Consider the following 21,344-nt stretch of genomic DNA (forward strand, 5'->3'; position numbering starts at 1 on the left):
GTTCCCTGTAAGCTGAGTCCTTGGGTGGCCACCCAGCAGAGATTCAAATGTTGCCCAGATGATTAGCACAGAGCCCACAGCCGGCAGTATATGTTTCTACTGGTGGGGGTGGTGCACATCTGCACATGTGTTGGCGCATATAACAACATTTATTCTGTACATGGATATGTAGTCGTGCCCAAACAGAGGCTAGTGACACCATTCCTACCCATCCGGATAATAAGTATTGATGGACCTAACCTCTATGATTTTATCTCGTTCTTTTTTGAACGCTGTTAAAGTTCTGGTCTTCACAACTTCCTCTGGCAAGGAGTTCCACAGGTTAACTGTGCACTCTGCATGAAGAAAAACATCCTTTTGTTTGTTTTAAACTTGATACCTATTAAGACATGTCCGGGCATGTCTTTGTCACATCTGCTGCAGGTATGGGGACAATCTGAGTGCTGAGCTCTCTGCCCCTGCCTACACTGTTTCAAACCTGCAGCTAGAACAGAGTTGCAGGCAGATGCTATTCCTGCTCATCTTTCAGCAAAACTCGTCTGGACTGAGCTCTGGATTTTCATTGCGAGCCCAACTGTGATGCTGTTGCTACCCACAGGGATTAAAAGAATCTATTGCCCGTAGCATGGCAGGGTGCCAGTTTTCCTGCCGGGAATTGTGCCTATGTGGTGGCGGGCTGCCAGGATGCCTATGGGGAGCCTGGGTTTGCTTGCGTTAAAATGGGAGCAGTTTAAAGAGATCATTTAGCTTAATCTCCCGCAGCTGTGAAATAAATCAAGTGGCGCAGTACTAACAAGTTTCTGGGCAGTGACCCAGAGTTCTCTCGTCCCTGCCCAGATACAGCCGCGTTTGCAGCTCAGAAGCGAAGTCGAGTGGCATCCCCTGCTATTGAAAGCAGATTGAGGACGTCTTAGACCGATCCCCACTTAGCCCTGCTCAGTCTCAAGCATTTGGTCCTTCCCTGAGTTCTCCTCATTTCTGGTGATGCCAGAGGAAGCACGTCCCAAATCCACGTGCTGCACAGCTGGGTACCAAGAAGGCTAAAGCGGTCGCAGAGTCGTCATGTGAGGATGCCCATTCCTGCTGCAGCCTGTGCACCAGAATAACTCCTCGGCCGTCCAGTGCAATGTTGGTGCTTGTCTAGGAAGCTGCATCTGGGCTGGGAGAGAGAGCGGCATGGGATCTCCGATCACGGAGGAAAGGAAAGCAACAGGTGATCCGGTATCTAAGGATACCTGAGGACCAAAGCAGGGATTCATCCCATCTCCCTCCTGACAGATAGTTCCTAACAGGCCACATTATAATTTTCTGATTTGTGCTGTTAATTCTTCAGAGGCAGAGCAGGAGCTAAGAGGAGGCAACCGACCTTCAGGGCAGAAACAGGCTCCTCGGAGAGTTATGGTGGAGGGCACACGTGGGAGGAAATGGGGCTAGGAGCCAACCCTATCTCAAAGGGAAGGAATGCTTCAGTGCAGAAAACTGATGCCCCAAATCTGGTGAGGGGCTCTCTGTGGGAGCAAGGATCAGTGAGTCACCCTCTCTCCTTCCATGCTCTCCTTTCAAAATGGGTCTTGTTAGGGGAGGGTCCAAGTTTTTGATCCTGAGACAGGAAGGATGAATCACAAGCTGCCTGTAATTGCGGCGTGAATAGCCCAGCAAAAGTCCCCTTCTGGGTCTCTGCATCTCACAAAAGTTTCATGCCTTAAAAAAGGCTGGAATTATTTGTGACTATCTTGGGGTGAGTTCTTCGATACGTGTCGTGTCTCTGCTGAAGTCAGTGGGGTTGCACTGGATGGCAGGGGGCAATTTGACCCAATATGCCGGGGTGAGAAACCTAAGGCCGGGGGGCCCGATGCAATGCCCAGCTTGCCTGCATCCAGCCCCCAAGGCTCAGGCCCCTCCCCCAGCATTGGGGAGCCTGTGCTGGCACTCCAGCATTGGGGAACACACAAAATCTACTAGGCTGGGCCCCCCCTAGGCTCTGGTGTGCAAGGGGAACGTGAGGAGTATCTTTCTCCTTCTCAGGCGGGGCCACGTCAGCCAGGGGTTTGGAGGGTTTTTTTGTTTTGTTTTGTTTTTTGCTTCTCACTTGTGTGTGGCTCCCAACTGATCTTCCTTTGAGTCAGCAACCCTCAACCCAAAAAAGGCTCTTCACCCTTGCAATATGTAATATATCGATGGCCTAGAATTTTTGAAAGTAACGTCACTTGGGGGTTTTCTTTTCTTTTCTTTCTTTCTTTCTTTCTTTCTTTCTTTCTTTCTTTCTTTCTTTCTTTCTTTCTTTCTTTCTTTCTTTCTTTCTTTCTTTCTTTCTTTCTTTCTTTCTTTCTTTCTTTCTTTCTTTCTTTCTTTCCCTCTCCTTCTCCTTCTCCTTCTCCTTCTCCTTCTCCTTCTCCCTCCCCAAATGTTTTAAAGGGGCCTGATTGTCAGAGGGTGGGTACTCAGCACTCAATATCGGCTTCTTTTTAAGCAGATTGGAAATTCAAAACCCATAGCAGCTTTGGCAAATCTAAGTAGAAAAAAAAACGCTGTTAGCTTTGAGTCCCGGTTACTAGATTGTGTGTCACCCCCCGCAAACCATAACAAGCAAGGGAAGAAGTAATTGAGAACTGGACTACTCATCCCCTCGTCAGTTCCCCTTCTCAACCTCAGTTCTTATCCTTCCGCTGCCCCCCAGAACCACATTTCCGCCCTTATGCTGGGAGCCCAGTAAGCCCCCTTGAACTCTGACTGTGGTTGTGGATGACTTGTTCCTTGACCAGGTGACTAATCCAGGGATGGCGTGACTTTCGCAGATGACAACACCGGTAACCCACAGGTGACTCTTGCAATGTGTCCTGTGGTGCCTGGGGGAGGGAAAAGTGTGAATGGAGATCAAAATTAGAAAGTATTCAAAGTCTGGTATGAATTTTTTCTAAATGAGGCAAAATCCCTGTTTTTGGCTGCAGTGTTGTACTGATATTTCATGGCATAGTGAAGGCTGTGCACTTGAGTGGGAAAGAAGCAGGTGGTAGGAGGGAAGATTTGGGGAGCTAACGTAGAAATTCTATTGCTGTTTTGACACAGCAGTACTGGACTCCCTAAGCTGCCTGCACATAAGCATCACCTCTCTTCTAAGCCCCTCCTGCTACCTACTTCCAAGCCAGATGTCACCCCCTCAGTCCCAGCTGGCCAGCCTCCCTCCATGCCTTGCTGGAGGCATTCACAGGACATTCCAGGTAGGGATGTTTGTGGGTAAATGACTAACCGTTTAACCTATAAGTGGAGGCTTATTGGTTAACGGTGTTGGTTACAGTCAGCAAAGCCTCCTCCCCGGAAACTGGGCAGACTAGGACTGCCAGCTCCACTCCTGGGGAGCCTTCCCTGCGGGCTCGGCTGTATAAAACAAAGCTTTGTAGTGCAGAGCCCACAGCGCATGTAACTATACAAAAGATTTTCAGCGGTTACACGGTTACCCTAATACACAATTTTTAACCTCCCTAATTCCAGTGAGACAAAGATCTGACCAGGGAAAAGCAAAGTATCAAACTTGGACAAAAAATGAAAATGTCTGTGAATTCCCACCCACACATGCCCATTCCCCTGCTGCCGAACTGTAGTCAAGAACTCCCAAGTGGCAACATTGGAAACCGGAGAAGCCAATGGACTTTGGCTAATCTCAGTTAGTTGCCCTGAATAAGAGGAGCTTCCCCGAGAATGTTCAGTGTTTTCCCCATGGATCAGTGCTTAGGAAAAGGGGAAAGGGTCATTGGAAGCTGTTTTGACACCTCCAAACAAGGCTCTTTCAGAGTGCCAAGTTGGCTCCCTAAAAATGGCCCTGGGGGAATCATGGTGTGAAAGGGAAGGAAGGGGACAAAGAATTCAAAGGCACTTCACATTGATCCTTTTTGAGGCCTTGGGGGTGGGGAAAGGGGAGTCCTTAGCTAAGAGCAGTTTGCATAGACACTTGTCAGAGGTGATCAAGATCAGTGGTTCCCAAACTTTTTGGCATCACACCTCCTTTTTGATTTTTGAAAAACCCTCACCTCCCCCCAAAAAATAGCAAAAAAAGGGGGGGGGGAACTGTCCGGGGTAGCAAAACTTGATTGGGTGGGGGGGGGAGCTGGTCTCCTTGAGCCCCCCCTGGACTTTGTTCACGCCCCCCAGGGGGGCACGTCCTCCAGTTTGGGAACCCATGATAGATGGTGCTTGGTTCTGCTGGGAGGGCAGGGACTGGACTTGACGACCTCTCGAAGTCCCTTCCAGTTCTAGTGTTCTATGATTCTATGATTCTCTTTGTAACAAGTTTTTAACAGTGGACTGAGTGGAGTTTGCAGAGAACGGAATCTCCAAGGCACAGGGACTGGGAAAGGAGGCAAAGTTGGTTGTTTTTTTAAGATAAGGGTAAATTTTATGTTTTCTGAAAATAATTTCAAGAGACAATTCAGCTGCCTTCTGAATTAAATCACCAGATGTAGCACACACACTCACTCTTACTAATATGTAAAAAAAGAGTGGGGGAGAGACTTTTATCTTTAAGTAGAAAGTACAGGGAACCCTTATATGTGAAGTCACTACTAACTATGGGTATGTCTACACTACCCCGCTAGTTCGAACTAGCGGGGTAATGTATGCATACCGCACTTGCTAATGAAGCCCGGGATTTGAATTTCCCGGGCTTCATTAGCATAAGCGGGGAGCCGCCATTTTTAAATCCCCGCTGCTTCGAACCCCGTGCAGCGCGGCTACATGGGGCTCGAACTAGGTAGTTCGGACTAGGGTGCCTATTCCGAACTACCGGTACACCTCGTTTCACGAGGAGTAACAGTAGTTCGGAATAGGCACCTAGTCCGAACTACCTAGTTCGAGCCCCGTGTAGCCGCGCTGCACGGGGTTCGAAGCAGCGGGGATTTAAAAATGGCGGCTCCCCGCTTATGCTAATGAAGCCCGGGAAATTCAAATCCCGGGCTTCATTAGCAAGTGCGGTATGCATACATTACCCTCCTAGTTCGAACTAGGAGGGTAGTGTAGACATACCCTAAGTGTGTGTGTGTGTGTTTCTTCTCTCCTTCATTGATGCACTACAGCTGATTGGGAAAAGGTGGGGGTGGTTGGTATGTCAGATTGTCCCTACTGAAGAACTTAGTCTGTTCAAAAAAACACCCCGAAAATCAAGTCAAAATATTTTCAGCAACTGAAAACATTTCCCAAAAAACTTTTCTTCTAATAAAGAAACTTTTTGAGGACAGTGGACATTTTACCTGAAAAAAATTAATATGTCAAAAACCCCATTTTTGCATCTGAGAAAAAGTTTTCATGGAAAAGTATTGACCAGCCCTAATAGGTACCCAACTCCTAAAGCAACTATCCATAATAGAAGCCGAGGGTGTGACACTAAATCCTAGCATCCAGGATTTGGACCAGGCAAGATCAGGTCTCTTGCTCCACTTGCTCTGAGTCCCCTGGAATTTTGTACATCTTCATTGGTTGCATTGTGCCAAATTCTGCCTCTGGCGGTGCTCATGGTACCTCTCGCAAATCAAGGTGGGCTTCCCAGGAATAACAGACGATATAATTATTCCATGTGGCCACTTCTATTCTGTATTTCACTGGCTTCCATCACGGTACCTCCATGTCCTTGAAGAGTCTGTCAGGCTGCCCAATTGCTCTGAATTTTAATATATTCCTAATGTCTAGCGAAAGTTCTCCTTCCTTCACTTCATCCATTATTGCTTGTTCTGCTCTCTTCGGAGAATCTGAATAATTCCCTTCTTTCCTTTAGGCTGTTACCTTGGTGGTATTTATAGACTGTGTGTGCGCATGTCTCTCTCTGTTCTGCATTCTTCTCTTTACTGGAGCCTGTGTCACTGTAACGAACTGGATAAATATCCTAGATCTTGTGATTGCAGACTGTGCTTTCTTTTCATATGCACTTCTTGATGGCTTGTTCCATGTTTATAATAAATAGGGGACTTCCAGCTGATGGATTTTGTTCTGATTTTTTTTTTGGCAGCTTAGTCTTTAGCACATTATGGATCTATTTTAGAGGATTTAGCGGAAGTTGAGCTAATGTTGTAGGGTTTGTTTTTAAAGTGGGGATTTTAAAATACGTTTCCTCCAATTATATCAAAATACCCCCCTCCCTTAGGCTCAACTCCCAGCAAGCTGCAGAGATCCCTCTGGGGCCAACTTTCAATCTTTCAGTGCTGAGAAAATGCAAACCTTTGGGTGTATGTGTGTGTGATCTTCAGTATAAGCTGCCTCTATGAAACTCACAGTAGGACAAGCTGCAGTTCTGAGAGTGAGGCACGGGGAGGTGGAAAATATTGGGATCAGCCCCCGCAACTGCAAAGATTCTCCGCTGTGCCAGGGTTTGCAGTGGGAAGGGGCAGCTCTATGGGAGGAGGTTTCTTTTTTATTGAGCCCATGGAGTCGTGCCTGTCTGCATTGGGGGAAAGAAGGGAAATGCTAGTTCCTGAGATTAACTGTTTCCATGATGGGGCTCTTCATAGCTTAACGGTCATTTTATAAGTCTGTTCTTGCAAGGGGAATTGTAAATGTTAGAGATGGAGGATCCCTAATCGGTGAGAGGCCAGTGCTGGACTGCCTCTATTGTATATCTCCTACTATGTCCTGTCTACCTACAAAACGTCTCCCATGAGACTCTCTGTGCACTGACTCCGTGATCTATACCAGTGGTTTTCATACTACGGGTCACGACCTAGTACTAGGTGGTGGAATGTCAGGCACCGGGTCACCTTGCTGCAGGGGGATCAGGTGACCAGTGGGGGTGCTAATGCCTGTCCTGGCACTGCAGACTGTGCAGAGCCCCAGAAGCTGCCGGCAACAGGCCCGGCTGCTTGGTGTGTGTATGGAGGGGAAGAATACAGGGCTCTATGCATGGGCCCTACTCCGAACATTAACTCCGCACTCCCACTGGCTGCGAACCTGCTGCTGGCTGCTTCTGGGGCGCAGCATGGTCTGCGGTGCCAGCAGAGGCAGGAAACCTGCCTTAGCGCCCCTGCTGCACCACTGACCAGCAGCCACTCAAGGTAAGCCCCTCCTGCCTCAGACCTGACCCCCCCCCCCCCAAGCCAGAGCTTCCTCTTATACCCCAACGCTCCTCCTCAGCCCCGCCCTGGAGCCCACACTCTAGTCAAATTGTGTTGGGTGGTAGCATCAATAGTGGGTCATGAGAAGAAAAGTGTGAAACCCCAGCTAGTAAAGGGAAAGATCAGGGTAGGCTCAAGCCCTCACATTGCAAACCCGGAGAGGAATCATTTGCTTGCAATTTTTGTAGCCCTTCTAAAACTGGAACAAGCCTGAAATTCACACGCTTGGAAACGGCACTTGGTTCCCCTGCCTTCGGCTCCCCACATCACTCCTTATCTCTGGCCTGGGGAAGCGGGGGTGGGTCCCACACCCTTCGCCCTCCCAGCCCTTTGCCCTGGATGTCCTGAGCATGATGAATCTCAGGCTACCTTTCCCCCACGCGCATGCACGCACTAGCACTCTCCCCACGAGGTGGCATTCCCCTTTAAAAGTCCCAGCACATGCTGAGCTGCGGCGCTCCTGCAGGCTGTGTTGCGGCACTGAGGGACTCTGCTGAGCTGTGCAGTTTGAGCTGCCAGAGATCCCGAACAATGTCATTGTGATCAAAAGGCACTGCAGCACGCAACTTTCTCCGGGGCTCTCCTCGCCGCTCTCCTTCCCCGCCGGCTTTCCCAGGCTGCCAGGCAAGCAGCGCAAAGCAAGTAAGTGATACAGCCCTTTGGCAAACAGCTTCCCTTGAATCCTGGCCTTAGCGCTAGATAGTCCAGGGTTTCGGTCTCTGGTTCCTACCGAGACTGGTGCCTGTGCTTTAACCTTTCTGCGGTCGCTGGGAAGGAATGTGTCATACAGCAGCTTCACCAGCAAACTATGCTAGAACTTCAGGGCAGAGTAGCCTACTGATAGCAGAGGCTTCCAAATTCTCTCCATTTTGGCAAATCAGATGACTGTGCACAGAAGTTCTTATTCACTAGTGAGGCATTGGAAGGTACCTTCCATGGCCAGGCGCACACAGCGCTGCAGGTGTCCCCTTTATGATGTTTAAAGGTTTCTTTTTTTTTAATGATCAGTGTCTTAATGTCATTACAACCTAGATACCTATAGCCAGGACTGGCTCTGAGCCACTCCGTCTCTTTGCAAGTCATAGGGAAAGAGCAGAGAGAGCAGCTGCAAGAAGGGTTAGTGTACAAGCAAGTTCGGATGATCTTTGTGACCTCTGGCCGTGTCAGTGGGAATTTTTTATTCCTTGCTGCCTAAGAATCACAACGTTGGGTGTTTTTGACATAGTTGTCATTTAGTATAGATGGCTGGATTTGAGGGGCCTGTCCCTGTGTTCTGTTACACAGCTGTGCAAAAGCCAAGTAACTCAGTTGAAGTCTCTGGAGTTGCACTCACCTGAGAGCAGAATCCAGCTTAGCAGCCTTGTCAATACATAAAAATAAATGTGACCATCCCCTGATAGGGGAAGGGGGGATGGGAAATATTGGCCTTGTGAGACAGCAGAGGGGAAGCTACTGCAGCTGTGTGTCTGATGGGTTCTTTATTAATTAGCCGGGTGTGCTGCAATGAATGAGGAGCAGGGTGCTCAGCTCCGAAGTGTCTTCTCTCGACCTCTTCCCTCTTGGAGCACAGCTAGTGTGAGAAGAACAGAACGGTGCTGGCTGGGTGGGCAAGAACTGGAGAGGGCAGGAGGAGGGAATCCGGTGGAACCTGCCGGAGGGATCGGTCGCTCACGTGCGTGCCTGAAACCCGGCTTCCCTGCATGGTTGGTTTGGTGATGTCATTGCTGCAGTATGTCTTGGCAGTTGGCTCTTTCTAGTTACTAAAGCCTCCAACGTGAGTGCACAGTTTGTGGGTTACGCTCCTTTTCCAGGAGAAACCCCGGCATTCTTCTTGTCACCGGTGTCTTTCAACACAGTGGATCAAATTCTGCACTGGGGCAACTCACCTGAGTGATCTATACCTGCCTCTGTCCGCAGGCTGTGTGCTCCTGGTAGCGTGACAGGCCGCCTGCGGTACCCAGCTTCAGGGCACTTAAGACTGATCAGTCTCTTTCTCTCTCCTCTCTAACCAGCAGGATTAGGAAGTGGCTTCGCTTGGGCTTGTCTGGGCTTGTTCAGGCCTCAGCCTGCCTCTGTCGGTGATCAGAAGGATCGGGGGTGGCTCTAAAGGAAACTTGCCTCATAGCTTTGCAGCCACTGCGCTGGCCTCAGAGCTTCCGACAAGCCAGCCAAAGAAATCTGCTTGCCTTTCTGCTGGGTCCTTTATCCAGGTAAATAAGAAGGTGTGTGTGTCTGTCTGTCTGTCTGTCTGTCTGTCTGTCTGTCTGTCTGTCACATGCATGTCTGCAAGTATGATGTACTCGGTGCACATGCCTGCTTCATGCATACCGTGTGCGGCTCGGTGTACTCGCGTGTGGACAGCGTGTGGTACGTGCAGTGGGAGCGGCACAAAGTCTCACCTGAAATGGACTTACCGAAACTGAGGTCACTAAGCCACCTGGAAAGAGTTTACACAGTAACGCTCCTCAGCCCATCCCTACAACAGCGTTAGGGAACCCCTTGGGCGCCTACCCCACCCTTCTGCCCCTTCCCCTCCCCCAGATCCCCTGCTTCCGGGCTCGAAGGTCAGCGAGGGGCCTGCGTGAAAGCACACAGGGAGAGGATGGGGAGTCTGGAGGCCAGGTGCTCTCAGTGCTGAGCAGAGGGACAGTCCTATAGGGGCCAATGGCAGGGGAGTCCCTGTTTTTCAGAAGGGGTGAAGCAGTTCTGTCGGCAGGGAGCAGAATTTGAACGTTCCCCAGGGCTTGGGGGGGGGGGGGCCTGGCATTGGTGCTCTTGCCCTTAGCTGCTGGGATCTGAGGACTTGGTGATTTTATAGAGGATTTGCTCCTTGTGTCACCAGCTTCAGAGGGCTGCTTTGATGGCCTGTCTTTACCTGGGACTGTGTCCTGTATGGAACTGATTCCGTTCTGCCTCCAGCTCCTTGCAAGGTCTTTTCCTCTCCCATTTCTCCCCCTCCCCCCAGCTCTCTCACACTCCCTGCTTTGCTTGGCTTAGCAGCGGTACCTGCTCCATCAGCTTGCCCCAATATCTGTTGGGACATGGAATCGCTGGCAGTAATTGTGTCTGTGTCCTGTGCTCAGATGTGACTAAATGCTGATCTCCCTCTCATTCTGAGCTCTGGAGAGGTGAAACCTTATGGCGCCCTGTGTATTGCCTACCTATTTATCCCGAGGTTTCAGATGTCTGTGGATTCTCTGGTATCTAGGTAGCGATTCGATTACATGAGAGAGGAGTGAGGAGTGCACGCTGGAAGACAAGAATTCAAAAGACAGCAAGGAGCCGCCAGGCGTTACCCCTGCTTCTTGGCTGCTAATTCAGACTCTTTGCTGGGCCTTTCTCTGAGTTGCCCCACTTGGACCCAAAACCCATTGGAGCTGATATTTCTGCAGCGGGTTCCTTCCTCTGAGATTTGGGAGGCATCCCCAATACCAGCCTTATAATAGTCCCTGATCTTAGCACGGTCCAAAAAACGTGCTTAATTCATTTTATTAATGATTTCTCCCCTTGCTCCACACTGTAGTTTCTAATGTGGTATCTAAACTCTGTTTCTCTTTAACTGTCATCTTCCCTCCCCATTTCACTTGCACATGCACAAACTGGTTTGTCATTGTCGGGTTGCTTTGTAGTGTTGCGCTAAGCACACCTGTGTGTTTGTCACAATCCTCCCAGAGGCAGGCTAGTTTGCATGCAGGTTTATTGTAGAACCAGTCTTTTTTTTGTAGGGGAAAGAGTGAGGTTGGGGTTTTATTGTTGTTTTTAGGGTAAATGAAAGGATAAAAAAATTTCACTGAAACATGTATTTCCTGCTTTGCAAAACATACTTAATACTCCACACACGTAGTTTTCCTCCCTAGTTGCTGGTCTGCAGATAACCTACTACTGCTTCAGGTACCAGTAGGGTAGAGGTCAGTGCTGTGCTGAAGAACCTAGATTTATTGTGAGCTAAGGGTTGTTCCACTTGTACAAATATTTACACGTTTGCAGACAGGCAAAAGGAGTTTAATTTGGGTCCTAGCAGACTTTCATTACTACTGATAGTGCTGTACAATGTAGTTGTAAGCGTGTCGGTCCCATGGTATTAGAAAGATAAAGTGGGTGAAGCTCTATATTGTACTGGAGCAACTTCCGGCAGCAACACCCCTGCATACAACAATGGAAGATATTGAAGGTAGCTGTCTGAAATGCAAATGCCACACCAGGAACAAAAAGGAAGCAAAACTTAACAGCAACATCTACTTCCTGAGTAAATGCAAGAAACAAACCAACATCCCGGGAGGTCTCACCATCTATAGCCTAGGGATGTGAAATCCTAGTTAGTTAGTTAACCAGTTAAATGTTAGGTTTGCCTATTTTTTAACTGGTTAACTGACTAAAGAGGGATCTCAGGCTGGGGACTGCTCCAACCTGGCTGGATTGCCCCATCCCCGCACTGGGGCTGGAGCTGTTCCCAGCTGGAGCAGTCCCTGCCTGCATGTCACCTGGGTCCACCATGGACAAGCGCTGTTCCAGACAAGAGCAGTCCTGTTCATGGCAGGCCCCCTGCAATGCTGGAGCAGCCCTTTGCCCAGGGTAAGCGGAAGCTGCTTCAGCCCACCCTCTCATCCCCGATCCTAGTTAACCAGAACCGGTAAACATTACCCGTTTAGGGTGATGCTTCCAGGTTAACCGGGTAACCAATTAGCCTTTCTCATCCTACTAGAACAGAAGTTGGTCCAATAACAGATACTACCTCACCCACCTTGTCTCTGTACATACAGTGCTGTCAGTGAGCATGGTATTGGACAAACAGCACAGCTCTTTCTCCTGAGGCGTTTATGTTCTAAAGACATTTGCAGTGTAGTGCATAGTTGAGTGATGAGAAGGCATTAATAACAACAACATGCAGGCTCCTATGGCATCCTTGGGCTTTTTTAAAGTTGGGGATGAACTGAGCTCCTCATTCCAGGAGGAGTAACAATCAATTTGAACTAAGGACTTAGTTCGAATTACCGTTTCACTGCCGCGTGTAGCCGTGGGGAGTTACTTCGGGCTAGTGGAATTTCAAAATGGCGACCGGACGGGAACATGCAAATAAAGCCCTGGATATTTAAATCCCGGGCTTCATTTGCAAGTTTGAATGCCTGCATTAGCCTCCCTACTTCAAACTAGGGGGCTAGTGTAGACATACCCTATGTGTGTGGGATCCTAGATCAGAATTTCCCAAAGTTTTGGGGGCGTGGGGTAGGGGATGAGGTTGAGTGTTTTGGCTTAGGCCTCTCTCCCGGAATTCATCAACCAAGCATGTTCTTTGTAAAACTGCGACAGCAAGTGTTCTGCAGAGACTGCTGATTCCAAGGATGTGCAGGGCACTGGAGGCCCAATTAATAATATTTCCCCCACTCCAACTTCGTAGGGTTACCAGGTGTCTGGTATTCACCCGGACAGTCCGGTATTTTCGCCTTCTGTCCGGTAAAAAAAAATTTCAGAGAATACCGGACACCTGAGATGTCCGTTATTTTCTGAATTTTTCCCCGGCCCGGAGGCGAAAATGCCGGGCATCTGGCAACCCTACAAACACTCAGCGCCTGGCCTCCTCCCAGCTCCCAACACCCCCCAACTCCAGCCCCCATGCTTAGCTGGTTCCTCAAGGCTGCCAGCACAAAATGGCTGCTGGCCAAAACCCTAGGGGAAGCAATGCTTTCTCCTGGGTCTTAGTGCTCAACTGCTCCCCATTTCCTATCCCTGCACTAACTCTTAAAGAGGACATGCTGTTTTAATGCTGTTTTTTTTGTTTGTTTTTTGTTCAACAACTTTGGTCTCCTCCCCTCCCCTTTTTTTCCCCTTCAACAGAATTTTTCCCCCGGTTTTTGTGTGTGTGTGTGTGTGGGGGGGGGAGGGGGACATGTTCGGTATTTTTGTTTCAACCATCTGGCAACCCTAATTCCAAGTGGAGTATGCAGCTCCCACTGAGTGCAGTAGAATTTCTGAGGGCCAATGCCTCTGGAAACTTGAGTCTTATAATGTGTTTCTTAATGCAGATAAAAAGTTATTTGAGTATTAAATGGCTATGAAATGCCTAGGCACAGATAATAGAAGAGGCAGGGTGAACATTGAAAGTTACTGCTGCAGTTATTTAGAGCGCCAAATTCAACAGTGTTTTTTACACCAGGGATGCTTGGGTCTGTCCTGATATTGAGTTAAAATTCTGGCAAACTAGTTTAGTGTTCATGTTTTGTTTTTTAAAAACATTCCTCTGATTCCCATTGCAAAAATCTTTGTGCCAATAACATCCATCTAGGGAAATTTTTAAATGCAGGATCAGCTCTTCTGATGGTCACTCACTGGAGAAGTAGCATGGGCAGACAAGTTAATACCTAATATAATGCTTCATGAATAAGCCATTACTCTTGTGAATAAACTATTGTATCAGGTGTTACCTTTCTTTCTGTTGTCAGGTGTTATGTATTGCTGGTGCGTGGCCAAGCTGATAACATAGATGAGATAATAGTGGCTTTAATGGCATTAATGAGAAAGAACAATAAAACCGCTCCCTTTATTTCTTTAAAAGGAGGCGGGGGGAGGGGGGAGGATGCGGGGAGAGAATTTCATCCTCCTATAAAAGTTACCTTTAGACGCTTCTAAACCAGAATCAGCCCTCCTTATGCTCCTGCAGAATGGGAGACTGTGGAATTCCCACATCCTCGAAAACAGTGCAGAAATGATCTTGGTTTTAACATTTGTTCAAAAGATTCTGATCCCTTAAACTATGTGGGATGCTGTTTATCTTCTCAGGAAGCTGAGTCACACCTGCAGGGATATTGAATGTGTGTTTGTGGGACCTCCAGCTCTTGCAAGCTGAGGGTAAAATTTTCAAGGGCTCCTAAATGACTCAGGAGACAAAGTCCAGTTTTCAAAGTGACGTAGTCATTTTGGGAGGCAGCGTCTTAATGAAAGGCAGTGGGATTCCATCTCCTAAGTCCCTTTGGTGCTCTTGAAAATGTTACCTGGACCCTTCAGCATGGGATTTTCCAAAGCATTTATTTTGTAGGTTCTAATATTGCCCTCATGGTGTCTGAGGGCCTATCTCCAAGGGCTTGTGTTCCACAAGGGCTTTTGAAAAATCCCACCCATCAGACTCACTATAAACTCCCCTGGAGGCAATTCTGTACTCCCAGGGAGTGTAGCTGGAACATTTTGGATTCCTAAGGAGGCCTTCTCTTTAAACAAAGAAATCAGAACATTTAGTTCTCCCTGCTGCTCCCCCGAACATAGAGTCCTGATGAGATGGTACAACATTCCATCCCAATTAGGGATGTAAAATCCCGTTTAATTAGTTAACTGGTTAAACGTTAAGTTTAACCATCAAGAAAAATAACCCTGGCTATAGGTACAGTATGTTGGGGGCTAATTTGGCTATGACAAATCAGGAAAGAGATCTTGGAGTTATCATGGATAGTTCTCTGAAAACTTCCACACAGTGTGCAGCGGCGGTTAAAAAGGCAAATAGGATGCTAGGAATTATTAAGAAAGGGATAGAAAATAAGACACAGAGTATCTTGCTGCCCCTGTATAAAACTATGGTACGCCCACATCTTGAATACTGTGTACTGACGTGGTCTCCTCACCTCAAAAAAGATATTTTGGCCTTGGAAAGGGTTCAGAAAAGGGCAACTAAAATGATTAGGTGTTTGGAACGGGTCCCATATGAAGAGAGGGTAAAACGACTGGGACTTTTCAGTTTAGAAAAGAGGAGACTGAGGGTGGGGGATATGATAGAGGTATATAAAATCATGAGTGGTGTGGAGAGGGCGGATAAGAACATAAGAACGGCCGTACTGGGTCAGACCAAAGGTCCATCTAGCCCAGTATCCTGTCTGCCGACAGTGGCCAACACCAGATGCCCTAGAGAGGGTGGACCGAAGACAATGATCAAGTGATTTGTCTCCTGCCATCCTTCTCAAGCCTCTGACAAACAGAGGCCAAGGACACCATTTTATCCCCTGGCTAATAGCCTTTTATGGACCTAACCTCCATGAAATTATCTAGCTTCTCTTTAAACTCTATTATAGTCCTAGCCTTTGGTCTGACCCAGTACGGCTGTTCTTATGTTCTTATGTAACTAATAAAACAGGGGTGGTCCAGGAGCCCCATGCTGTGGGCAGGATCTAGACACAGGAGGGTGGGGAGAGCTCCCAGCCTTCAGCCTGCACTGCATCATGGTCTGGGAGTCAACAGGCTTGTGCGGGGCAGAAGCATCACCATTACGAGTGATACTTACCAGTAACTAGCTAACCGGTTACCTATGCACAACCCTAGTCATAAATCCCCTTAGAAATGCAATTAACGTACTCTCCCTCCTCCCTGCATGGTGCCTGACCTTTCTCTTCTCTGTAGCTGTGCCTGTGATGATGACTTGCTCAGCCAGTTCTCTTTGGCCCTATGTCTACACTGGCACGATCTTGTGCCAGAGATATGCAAACGAGGCTAAGCGTGGAATATCGCTGAGCCTCATTTGCATACCTAATGAACTGCCATTTTGCGGAAGAGGCTCTTGCGCTAGAAGAACCCTCTTGTGCAATGCCATTATACTGTCTTCGTGTGCCAAGTGTTGGTAAGTAAAGGGGAAAAAGCCAATAGTCCCCCCAACCCTCCCAACTAACCCCCCCTAATTTTATCCACCTCAAGGATAAAGCTGCTGAATTTCTCCCTCTTCTCACCCCAGGGCCAGTGGGCTGCTTTCGTTTGGCTAGACCTTGATGTTCGCCTGGCGGTACCTCCACTTACACTAATACACCTTTAGCCCCTTTCCACACCTGCAGCCGCGTGTCCCCCAGATAATCCACCCTGGTGCTGTTAGTGCAGCAAAGCCAGGCAGCATGGATCCAAGCATTTGCCCAAGAGGCCTGTTGGCTGCAGAGGGGCAGGCTCTACTCGGCAGAGGGAAGGGCATGGACGGGGACTAGAGCAAGAGGGCAGTGTTGCTGGGGAGGGCAACCTCTTTAGACAGCATCCCAGCCTCTTCACCAGGCTGTCTCTGCATAGGGTGTATCCTTCGCTTCCCTGCTAGGCAGGGGTGGCGGGTATAATAGGCAGGGGAAGGCTCTGCCTTCCCAAACTGCCAACCTGGCCCCCCCCCACATCCCTCCCCTCCCTGCCCCGCAGAACGCCTGCTGTAGGTGTAATGCGGGCTGGAGTGTTGCTGCCCCCGAGTGCCTGCCCTCCCTGTGCTTTGGGACTGGGGGGGGACTGGGGCCGTGAGCCACCCCACCTTCCCCTGGTGCTCTGAGCAGGGGGGTGGGCTCATCTCCTGTGGGGGCGGGGCTTGGGCAGAAGGGGCGGGGCCGGGGGCTTACCTCCCTCAGCCCTGCTTTCACCCACTCCTCATGCTGCGAGGGCACAAGAGCCAAGCAAAGAGCTGCTGGAAACTCCTCAGAACTTGCCTACATGCTTAGTGCATGACTGGCACCTGCCAGCAAAGAGCAGGGGAACGAGCGGGAGTTTCCAAAGGTCTGTGACGGTGAGTGGCTGGCCAAGTAGGCCTGCACGCAGCAGGCCAGATGGCTTAGTACGGTCCATCCTAAAGACAAGTGCAGCAAGCGATTGGCCCGTTGGGCCGTATCTGCCATAGGATGGATGGAGGATTCAGGACTCCAGTTTCCAGGAACATGCTGTTCTGGGTCCTGCTAGCAGAGGCGGGTCCTGAGCTGGCCCAGGCCCTGGATGCATCAGTACATTGGTCAGGAAGGTGTCCTGAGCTTAGCCAATGGCAGCGGACAGAGCTGCTCTGACCAATGAAGTGATGGCCCTACAACTCAGCCACAGCAGCATGAGCCTGCAGGACTGTGGGTGGCTTGTGTGTTTCAGACCCTAGGATGGATGACTTTAATCAGTGGTGTGCAGCCAAACCCGGCGTGCGAACAGCAAGGCCCCTGGGTGTAGGTGGCAGCCGCTGTCACCAGTCCTGCCAGCTACTGACTCTGGGTTATTGCCTGATGCTGTCTCTATCAGTCTGCTGGGTTAATAAGTCACGGGTGCATTAGGTGGGGCTTAAAGTCCTCTGGAAAATGTGCAGGGGTCTGGACTCTGCCCAGGCCTCTCCTGGGATTCTGAGTCACAGCGGGGCTGCCGAATGGACGGGCCTCCAGCTGCAGACTTGGCACTCAGCAACGGACCTAGAGCCGAGCCAGCTAGGAGACGGGATGACCCTGCTTCCAGGAGCTAGGCAGTATTACACAGGCCGTGGAGAATTTGCTTTCAGCTTGACTTTGCATGAGCTTCTCCTACACGCCCCTGCCCTGCAGGCTCTGGGTGTGTTAGTGCCCCAAGAAGAAGAGGATTTCTGTGCTCTGGATCAGTGGGCATTGCATCTGCAACCACTAGTGTAAAAGTGTGTGCAAGTGCTCTGCCTATGGGCTTCCTGGTAGGGATGTAAGAGGTTAACCAGTGGGGGCTGGAACAACTCTCCGCCCGCTGTGGCTGCTGCAACCTGGCGGGGCCTGCCGCAGACAGGGGCGCTCCAGACCTGTTCGACCAGTCCCTGTCCCCGGTGGGCCCAGGCGTGTCGCAAGTAGAGGCTGCTCTGGCCAGCCTGGAGCAGCCCTTCCCTGTAGTGTGGGGGCCGCTCCAGCCTGGCCACGTCTTGCAGGGAGGCCTGTCAGCCCAGCTGGGCTGGAGCAGCCCTCCTGCCCGTCCCCCCTTTAATCAGGTAACTAGTTAACCATCACATTTAACCAATTAAACAGGATTTTACATCCCTACTTCTTGGCCTTCAGCCTGTCCTCCCGACTCCTGTCCATCCTCTAATGGAGTTCATTGCTCTCCGTGGGAGATGCTTGTGAACGAGCTTCATTGCCCTGTGCCTTCCTTCCCTACCGTCAGGTTCTGGCCATTACAAATAGGGCCACTTTGGAGGGGTGAAACTAGAACTGAAAGGCCCTGTATCCTCCTGCCAGCCTCCTGCACCATCCAGTTCTCCTCAGACGAGCCAACTTCAGCACCTTCAGATAGCTGGGATCCTCGGGCAAGACCCACAGTGCAGGCATGAAGGGAGGGGATGCTGGCCCAGTCCTGGGCATTGGGCTGGTCCCGGTGTGTTGGCAAGTGTGTGCTAGGCCACCCTGTTCCAACATAAAGGTACACCAATGGTGGTCCCCACCTCCCAGCATATGGCGTAAGGGAAATGGGGAAGCAGCAGCCGTGCGTGGCAATTTGGAGCTGTGTGTTTGGTCCCATTGTTCGTGGTGGTGTTGGGACTGGAATTAAGTGCAGCTCCAAGGCACGAGTGGGGTGGGAGAGGAGAGAGGGACTGGTTGCTTCTTCCTCTCCTGGCCAGAGAAAGCAGGAGAGGGATGCTTCTGAGGTGCGGCAGCAGGCTGAGGATCACAGAATCATAGAAGATGAGGGTTGGAAGAGACCTCAGGTGGTCATCTAGTCCAACCCCCTGCTCAAAGCAGGACCAACCCCACTGGAAGGAGGGGATGCAGATGTCAGACAAGCAAGGGGGGAAAAGCTCCCTGCCTTCCCCTGTGTGATCTGTGCTGTAACTAGGGCTGTCCCTCCTCCTCCACTCCATGGACTCGAGGCTGGGTCTTCTCTTCTCCCTGTATGTTAGCTTCCCTGTCTGCCTGCCTGTGTGCCCCATGCCCAGAGCACAGGTCAAGCCTGCCCAGAGAACACCAAAGGGCGAGGCTCCCTGTTTACCCTCTGATACAGTAAAGGGGCTGGCGCAGTGGGGAAAGTGAAGTTTTGTGTAGCTGGGGAATGTGTGTGCAGCCAGCTCCAGATACTCTGCCCAGCTGACGGGAAGTTGGCACTAACTCTGTTGCACGGATGCTTGCTGATTTGCTGTGACTACCGGTCCCTGGAGTAAGCTGGGGTGTTGAGTCTCTCAGTTCTTACTGTGTGGACACAAGGAGGTGACTGGGGAATTCCAGATGCTGGGGGGTCTCAGCTTTCTCCGGATAACGCAGCTCACGTCCTTGATTTTATTCTGTCGGGTTTTTTGTGCCCCAAATCATTTGTTCCGGGATGACTTTAAATCTTGGATTCCCCCACATTCTCTCGGCGAATACCTGGCATGCTCCTAGTGCTTTCACCGTCTAAGCATTGTACACATGTTCCTTATTTGACCATGTCTCACTTCCCCATGGGGTGTAGGCCACCATCATTGCTCCCATTTGGACAGGTGGGGAAACAGAGGCAGAGACCGGTTAAGCAGCTTGCCCGAGGTTTCATGGAGTGAGTGAAGGAGCTGGGAGTTCCTATGAATGATACATGAGACCTTCCCCCCTTTTCTGTTCCTTCTGAGGGAAGTACTCAGAAGTGTGGGGAGACATCGGATGTGGGTTGGAGACCAGTGTCTCGTTAGCAGAGATTGGGAGGGGAAGGTGGCGGGGGAGGGGGAATGTCCTATCACAGAAGTTCTCTTAGTTGAGTCACACAAGGGAAAGACAAATGTAAACCATTCTGAAACGATAGCTCAACCGTTGGTCTTAACACAGTGGGATTGTGTGAGTTCTGGGCCTGATCGGAAGCCCGTTGAGGTCAATGGCAGACTTTCCCCATTGACTCAAGAAGCTGTTAGTGCCAATCCTGGCAAACAAAGGCCTAATCTTATCCACTGAACAGATGCAGCTGTGTAAGCTTCCCCCTTCCCCGTGTTACCTCAGCCCTGATCTCGAGGGACCCATTTCTGAGGTGGATGGATTATCTACAGCCCATTCAAACCTTGACACCTCTTCCAATTGGTTTTGGTTGTATTGGCAGAGATGCGGTAACTGGGACATGGAGCAAGATGTCGCTCAATTTTGGTTGTCTCAGTGCTTGTATAAACTCCAAAATGTGGACTTTTTAGAGACATTTCTTTGTCCTGTGTCCCTGTGTGGTTACAGTGCTGATAATCACAGAGGACTGTGGCTCTGATTCTGCAAAATGCTTGTGCACACGCTAAAGGGCTTTGCGGAATAAGACTAGGCTCACCCATGTGCTTTGCTACAGCCAGGCCTGAAAGCAGATGTCCTTTGTCAGGAATCCTGGTATGTGGGTGGCCTCACATGCCGATCTTGGGGTGGGAGGATGTGTGGTAGCGTGGAGCTGTCTTAAAATGTGGAACCTTTGTTACTGTTAGTGCAATTCCACCAATGAACTAGACACTCCTTGGTCAAATGAGTTCATATGCCCACCCTGAAGCGTTTGCAGTCTGAGGCTAGGTCTACACTATAGAGTTTTTGTGCAAAAACAGCCTTCACACCTCAAGTGTATTTTTGCACAAGTAAAATGAAAGAACAGAGGGGTTTTTCTGGTGTAGGTATTCCTCTTTCTACGAGAAATAACTCCTTTTTGAACAAGAGCTCTTGTGCAAAAAGACGTGTGTGGATGGGGAACAGGGTTTTTTTTTTTTTCAAAAAGAGGCAATCGAAAAAAGCACAGGTGCCCTGGTGGCCATTCTGTAAATAGTGATCAGAGTTTCCTTTCGAGAGAGCGTCCATGCAGTCTGGACGCTCTCTTGCGCAAAAGCGCAGTGCTTTTTCGATGTGCTTTTGCGGTGTGGACGCACTCTTGTGCAAGAAGTTTTCTGCAAAAAGCTTCTTGTGCAAGAAGAAGCCTGTAATGTAGACCTAGCCTGAGTGACCGCCTGATAAGATGAGGGAGGGCGGAGCTGGGCTACACTATAGCAACAACTCCCTGCAACTGCGTTGGTTCGGAATGGTGTCTCTTGAAGGATTTTTGTTAAGGGTGAGATTGTTCCAAAGAGTGGGTCTGAGCCGAGGTTAGACGGGTGTGAGTGTGAGCCGCCACACTGGCAAACCCTGCTCGAGTTACTGTGTTCACCCTGCTGCTACACCCACTGGGGAAGGAGCTAAGGCTTTTCTGGGAGCAGGGCTCTTAGCACTGCAGTGAGCTGAGGGGCTCTAGGATTCTCTCCCCATAATTGGGGGGGAAACTTGTCAGTCCTCCAGTGCCTTCCCGCAATTCCCTCTGCATTCCCAGAAGGACAGTGGGCACGGGAGTGGGTTAGCCTGTGTCCTCACAACAAAGCAGCCCAAGTGCACACAGCACCTGGTCTTTAGTCAGTCACCCCAGATGGGTCAGCTAGTTTGGCTATGAAGCCCCACTTCACCCAGACAGGTAAGAGCCAGGTTAATTGCCAGGAAGAGCAGCCGGATCAGCAGTAAAATAGCTCTTTCCCCTCTCCTGACTTGCCGGCAGCTGCATTTAGTGCCACTTCCCACCAGGTTTTGGCCTGTTGCCTCCTGGCTGAGGTGGAGTCCG

General features: G+C 49.9%; 1 long non-coding RNA gene across 1 annotated transcript in view; it reads left to right on the forward strand.

Moving 5' to 3' along the window:
- Positions 1 to 6,897: 6,897 nt before the first annotated feature.
- The window catches only part of LOC112546414 (uncharacterized), a 37,171-nt gene continuing 22,724 nt past the window's right edge, over positions 6,898 to 21,344 (forward strand). Inside the window, exons 1-2 of the long non-coding RNA XR_012897278.1 lie at positions 6,898 to 7,733; positions 9,104 to 9,301. This is a non-coding gene — a long non-coding RNA (uncharacterized LOC112546414). The remainder of the gene's footprint in view (positions 7,734 to 9,103; positions 9,302 to 21,344) is intronic.

This window comes from Pelodiscus sinensis, chromosome 23 (assembly GCF_049634645.1).
Source record: "Pelodiscus sinensis isolate JC-2024 chromosome 23, ASM4963464v1, whole genome shotgun sequence".
Lineage (NCBI taxonomy): Eukaryota > Metazoa > Chordata > Testudines > Trionychidae > Pelodiscus > Pelodiscus sinensis.